The sequence below is a fragment of the Hirundo rustica genome, chromosome Z, assembly GCF_015227805.2.
Source record: "Hirundo rustica isolate bHirRus1 chromosome Z, bHirRus1.pri.v3, whole genome shotgun sequence".
Lineage (NCBI taxonomy): Eukaryota > Metazoa > Chordata > Aves > Passeriformes > Hirundinidae > Hirundo > Hirundo rustica.
Window position 1 is genome coordinate 39,205,987 of NC_053488.1, and position 6,000 is coordinate 39,211,986.

At 43.9% G+C, this 6,000-nt stretch overlaps 1 protein-coding gene across 2 annotated transcripts in view; it reads right to left on the reverse strand.

Annotated features, from left to right (window-relative positions):
• GOLM1 (golgi membrane protein 1) overlaps positions 1–5,387 on the reverse strand; it is a 41,782-nt gene extending 36,395 nt beyond the window's left edge. For both annotated transcript variants that reach the window (XR_009208641.1, XM_040089854.2), the window contains exon 1: positions 5,282–5,387. The gene's annotated coding sequence lies outside the window, so the exon portion shown is untranslated. The remainder of the gene's footprint in view (positions 1–5,281) is intronic.
• Positions 5,388–6,000: the final 613 nt, after the last annotated feature.

Consider the following 6,000-nt stretch of genomic DNA (forward strand, 5'->3'; position numbering starts at 1 on the left):
CATACAGAGGATATAAAAGTAAAACATAACTTCCTGAAAATGTTGCCTCTTCATAAACACACACACCACAAAACAATCTAAGAAAGTGTGCAAAAAAGTCTAACGCCTGAGACTTGAGTTTCTTGCCCAAAGGACGCTTCAGCTAAGCAGCAAAGGGACACACGCAGCACACTCCAGTGGACACCCACAGGGCCACGTACAGATGAGGTAAGGCCAACATTCAGAAGCAAAGGCATGGAAAGGAACCATGCATTTGTTTTCGGTTTTTCTTTCTTGTAAAGCAAAAAATCAAGATGCAGTAGATTAAAACACACACACAGATATGCACAAATTTCCAGTAGAAAGCTATGAATTGCAGAAACACACACAGCTTGCACAAACGATTTTCCTACTGTGTCATCCTAAAAGGAGTGCCTGAGAAGTACAGAGCCACCATGTCTTACTGATGACCCCTGAAAATCAAGAACCCCACATCACCAGAGTAGCAAAAATGAGAGCACAAAAGGCATGACTAGCACTGCTGTCTCAGCAAAGAACAAAAGAATTGATTTACTTTTGCATACCAGAATAAAATACTGCATTTCCAAAATGGTCAGAATCTGTCATGAAGTCATCTGCATCCTGTTCTTTGCCGCCAGAGTATTAGTAGGTACACGTGACACATGAAAAAACTACAAACAGCACTGCAAGATGCAGTGATTCATTCCAAGTGTGACTTGAATAAAATAACCGGTATTTTCCTCATAGCTGTCAGAAATACAGAAAATGGTTCACATCACCAGTAGCAGCTTGCACTGTAATTTATCTACTAGAAAAAGATATGGGAATAGCTGTTTAAGCTCAAAAACTTTCAGAGCTTAAGCAACTATATTGTTCAAAGAACCAACGAGTAGTGCACCATGCAGCTTAAACCACAGGCACAAAACCATGTTAAAAATGTCAATACACCTAGATAGTAGACAAATCTGGCAGCATCAGCAGCTTTTCTCCTATTTTCAGCTGTTAAAAACAAACCGGAAAATAAGCGCTGATTTCACTAAAGCATGTTTGACTTTAATACACTGCTCTTTCTAGAAAAGCCAGTGTTGTTTGCCCTTAAATAATTTATATTAATTGGTAATATATTTTTATACTGAACAGAAGGAAAAGCAAAAGGAAGAGGAAAGGCATGAAGGACACATAAGGATCTTCTATTCACCTACTGCAGACTCAAAACTTTACCTCAGTTGCAATATTGATATTCCTTCTCTCATCAGTTTAAAAAATAAAAACTATTTAACTTTCTGCCATGGATATACACACTCACATATTCTGGAGGAGAGATAAGTAGATCAGCTCAATAAGTACATTTACACGAAAATCTATTTCCACATGCTGTTTTCCATGAAACATCTGGTCTGGCACAATTATTTGAGTTGAATTTAAAATAAGTTTCTGATTTTATGGGTTAGAAAGTAATTTTACTGAAGATGAAATTCAACAATGTCCATGGCAGATGCAAAAGTAAGCATATACATAAAATTCCTGACTTCTGAACAGCAGATTTCATCCTTCTGTTTTGCCAGTCTAGTGGTGCTTCATTGAGAGTGAGATGTTTTAGACTCTGAGATATTCAAGCAAATTAACATACAGCATAATTTTACTCCCTACAGTGAGCAATTCTTTCTTTTGCTGTACTCAGCTGAAGTAGTGAAGCCAGTATAAGACAGAGCAGCATCTAAAGAACAACTAACAGAAAAGTGAAGGCACAGCTTCTTGGACACCTGAGTACTTACAACTCTGAATAATGACAAAGCCTTACTAAAACCCCTGTAAAAAGTAGAGCCACCAGGGACAAGAGATTAAAAAAAAAAAAAAAAAAAAAACACATATATATATATATATCTCCCTACTTATTGCAGATTCTTTTCCAACCTCCCCGTGAGCTTCTGGAAGAAATTACCATTTTTCTTCAGATACTGTCATGAAATTCCTATGTTGTGACTGCTTGAATTAAAGTGTAATGGATTAACCAAGCGACTTAATCAAAACTTCCTCCATTTCTTCCATTGACAAGTTAGTTACACCCAGATACAACTAAAACAGACTAAAAGGTACTAGAACTTGGGGTTTATTTAAAAAAACAATTAAATGAAATTGGAAAAATAAGTAATTCTTTAAAAAGTCAATCAGAGAGTAAACATTTGTGTGCCCGGTCTTCCAAAAAAAAGGTGATTGTTTTTTGGATGGGTGGAAATGGAGTGCAGAAAATGGAGTGGAAATAGAAAGGGAGTGTAGAAAAAAATTAGTCAAAACCTTTCAATTTTATCAATGGTTAATACAGAGTAGTGATTATCTTTGAAAGATAAATCCAGTTGGTTCTTACACACAGCACGATCTTACTTACAAGTACCACTATGCACAGCCCCACAGTGAGAACCAGCTATAAAGCCAGCAGCAACCTTCCTGTTTTCAAAGTTGCACAGACTGTACACAGGGGTCAAGGAACTGTACACTGTCACAAAATAGAGCATATCGATTTCTTATCATCCTCTACAGCAACTATTTGAGGGTGTTTTTTCTTTTCAAATTTGCAAGTCTAAAGAGGCCACACAAACATTTTTCCAATGGAGATTTGAAGTCTGTGCACTGAACTCAAGCCTGCTGACCACAAACTTTTTATGTGCCTTTCACAGGGATTAACAAACTGCAGGAAAAAAAAAGAAAAGGAAAGTCACCCTAAAACATTCACCAACAGCCACTACTCAAACTTCTATATCTTGGATGAACACCACAGAGTCACTATTTACCCAAATTAGCAGGTTACACTTTTTACAGGAAGGGAAGGGCACTTTCACCACAACATATTCAGCAACTTCACTCTCATCCTACTCAGGAATAACCATTTGGCAGTCAATTCAGGTCCCAGGTCTTTCTTTTCCAATGCATTTTAAAATAGAAGTAACAGATCAGAAGATAACGAAACCCCTAAAAATGCACTATCTGCCCAAGGACAGGGTCACTGTTACCACTTGTTCACTAATCATACTTCAGCTCAAGAAGTCTATCTTCTTTCAAATGACTACTGCACAAGAAGCTAATAACCAAACACCCCCAACGCCCCTTATCTGATTAAAGAAAATCCCCAAACAGGTATGTGGCAAAACAGAAGCTAGAGGTTTAAGGTAGGTATCTATCCCAACAACAGAAGTTGGCTAAGCAAAAATACCTTGAAAAAATGTTCTAGAGTACCTGCTCATGTTGCCTAGGTGTACTGCCTAGGTAATAATGGTATTACCACTGAAAATACTGTGCATGAAAACAAAATTAAACAAGTAACCTTATACACCTGAACTATCTCAAGAGTTAGTCACACTACTCACTTATTTTTATGACTATATTTTGTTGCTGATATTTTTCCCAGAAAACATTGCATTGGATTATGCAACCTAAAAATGTGTATTCTATTTCATATGTTGAAAGCTGGTTTTGGGGAGATGTTTTATCCTTCTCTCACCCTTCCAGGGGGGAGGGGGGTGGATGCCTTCTGATAATGGCCCAGCCATTAAATCCAGGTGGGGCAATGTTTCTTATCTCTTTCACCACCCCTCCATCCTCCAGGGGGGCATCTTCTGAAAATGGGCCATTAGGGCCCACCAATGACATGGCACATTCCATCATCCCAGTGTGAGATGCTCCACCCAGTGGGGGAGGAGCCAGCTGTTCCTAGGCAGATAAAAACTGGGACTGAAGGACACAAGGTACCAGGTTTTCCACTGGATTCCTGGAGGAAGACTGGACCCATCTCATCACCACTGGACTTTCTACAGGACCATCTCTATTCCACAGAACCAAATCTGTTACTCCAGGAGGATCTATTTGGACTGCTTCCAACACCCTGACCAACAGGGTGCCAGGTCGTATCCCTGACCCTGTCAGGTTTTTCTCTTGGATTTTTGTTTGCTTCCTTGCTTATTCTTTTGTACTACTACATTTGTATTTCCGTTTTTTTGTTTGTTTGTTTGGGGTTTTTTGTTGTTGTTGCTGTGGGTTTTTTTGTTTTTGGTTTTTTTTTTAGTATTCCTAGTAAAGAACTATTGTTCCTGTCCCATATCTTTGTGTGAAATTAATTGCAAAATTCTAATAATTTGGAGGGAAGTGGGTTTACATTCTCCATTCCAAGGGAAGCTCTAGCTTTCCTTGGCAGACAACTGTCTTTCAAAACCAAGACAAAGATGAACTAGCTTGTTAAGATCACAATTAAAAGAACACCAATTTATCTTAAATGAAGTCTATGAAACAGAGTACAATAAGTTTAGATATGTGACGAGAAACTCTGTAAACTGCTACCATTTCCCCATCACTGCAAAACTACACATATGGTTTGACTGTAAAACATGCAGACCTCCCACTAGGAGGAAAAAAAAAAAAAATCAACATTCATTATAAATAGTTCTTTAAGAGCAAAGTGCTGTTAAGATGTAAGATGAAATGCCGTCCAAAAGCAGTAAATTCTAGAGTCAATTCAAAGGTTTCAGAAACCTGATCAGTTCCTTCTACTTCATGCTGGCAAGGGAATCCAACGAAGTAAGACAAGGCAAACCTCCTCGTGCGCAGGCGATAAACACAGTGGGCACTGCGTACCCAACAGCCGAACCGAAACTTCTGAAGAGGCAAGGGTAACGCTTTTCCAAGCAGAGGTGGGAAGGCCTCTGAAGGCACAAACTTCTGAAAAGCCATCAGTCCCCCCGGCTGCGGTAAGGCCTCCGCAGCTCTGCCCACGGCGAGGGAAAGCAAGGAGCAGGCTCCCGCATGGCTGGCTCGGAAGGAGGATAGTGAACAGTCTCAGGTCACCACCCGGGCTGCGACAGACCACGGAAGGCCACCTAGTCCGATCCTTCCCTGGAAGGGAAGCCGGGAGGAGGTATCTCACACTTGCATTGATTTCTAACATTACTATTTCTACCACCGCTGCGAATATTCAAAGATGTTTCCGGTTCAAGACCCTGAAGAGGGAAGGCTAGCTGAAGAAACAAGAAAATGCTATCAGCGTCCGGCAAGCACGCCAGTTAAGCCCTGGCAAGCCGGCCCGGTACCCCTGCAAGCACTGCCGGTGGCGAGCGGGAAGTGCCCGCGGGACGGAGCCCGCCCGGGGCCGCCCCTCACGGCCGGCTGCCGCCGCCGCGCACGCCCCGCGCCGGGGCCGCCGCTCGTCCGCCACCGCCGCCGACCCAGCCGAGCCCGGCGGGGCGCAGCCGGCAGAGCAGCCCCGCCACCCACGCGGCCCGCCCGGCGGCCTCACCTCGCCGTGCCGCCGGCTGCGGCCCCGCCGAGCAGAAGGGCGAGGTCCGGCGCGTCTCCTCCCGCTGCCCCCGTCGCCCGAGGCAGAGAGCGGCGGCTGGAGGCGGGCGGAGCGCGGGGAAGCTCCCGTCTCGCCCAGCCCCTCCCGCTGCCCCCGTCGCCCCTCTCACCAGACCCTCCCCGTCCCGCTGGCGCCTCCGGCCGAGAGGGCCTCCGGGATGAGGATAGTCGTGCGTGTGCGCCCGCCCACGAGAGAGCCGCGGGACAGCAGCGGAGGCAGCACCTACCGCCCTGCCTTTGCGCTGCCCTACGCCCTCCGCCCGAGCGGCCCCGGCAGAGTCCTTCCTTCGCCAACGCTTCTGCTGACTTCCAGATTTCCTGTCATGACCGCAAGCGCTTCGGTTTCTGGAAAGCGGCAGGTAGGCGAAGCTGAGTGTCCGAAAGCAGAGAAGGAGCGACAGAAAACTTGGGAAGGCTGTTTCAATACCTATTTTTGATAGCCGAATGGATGATTTTCTTCATTTTAAAAGAACAAAAGTTAGTCAACCTGTTTATTCAGTGGTTGTCACTAATTCAGTTGGACACTTTCCACCATCTAGGTCGAATCATAGAATTGTTTTGTTTGGAAGAAACCTTAAAGACGATCTAGTTCTAAGCCATTGGCAGAGACACCTTCTACTAGGCCAGGTTGCGTGAAGCCGTTTTCCAAACTTGAACACT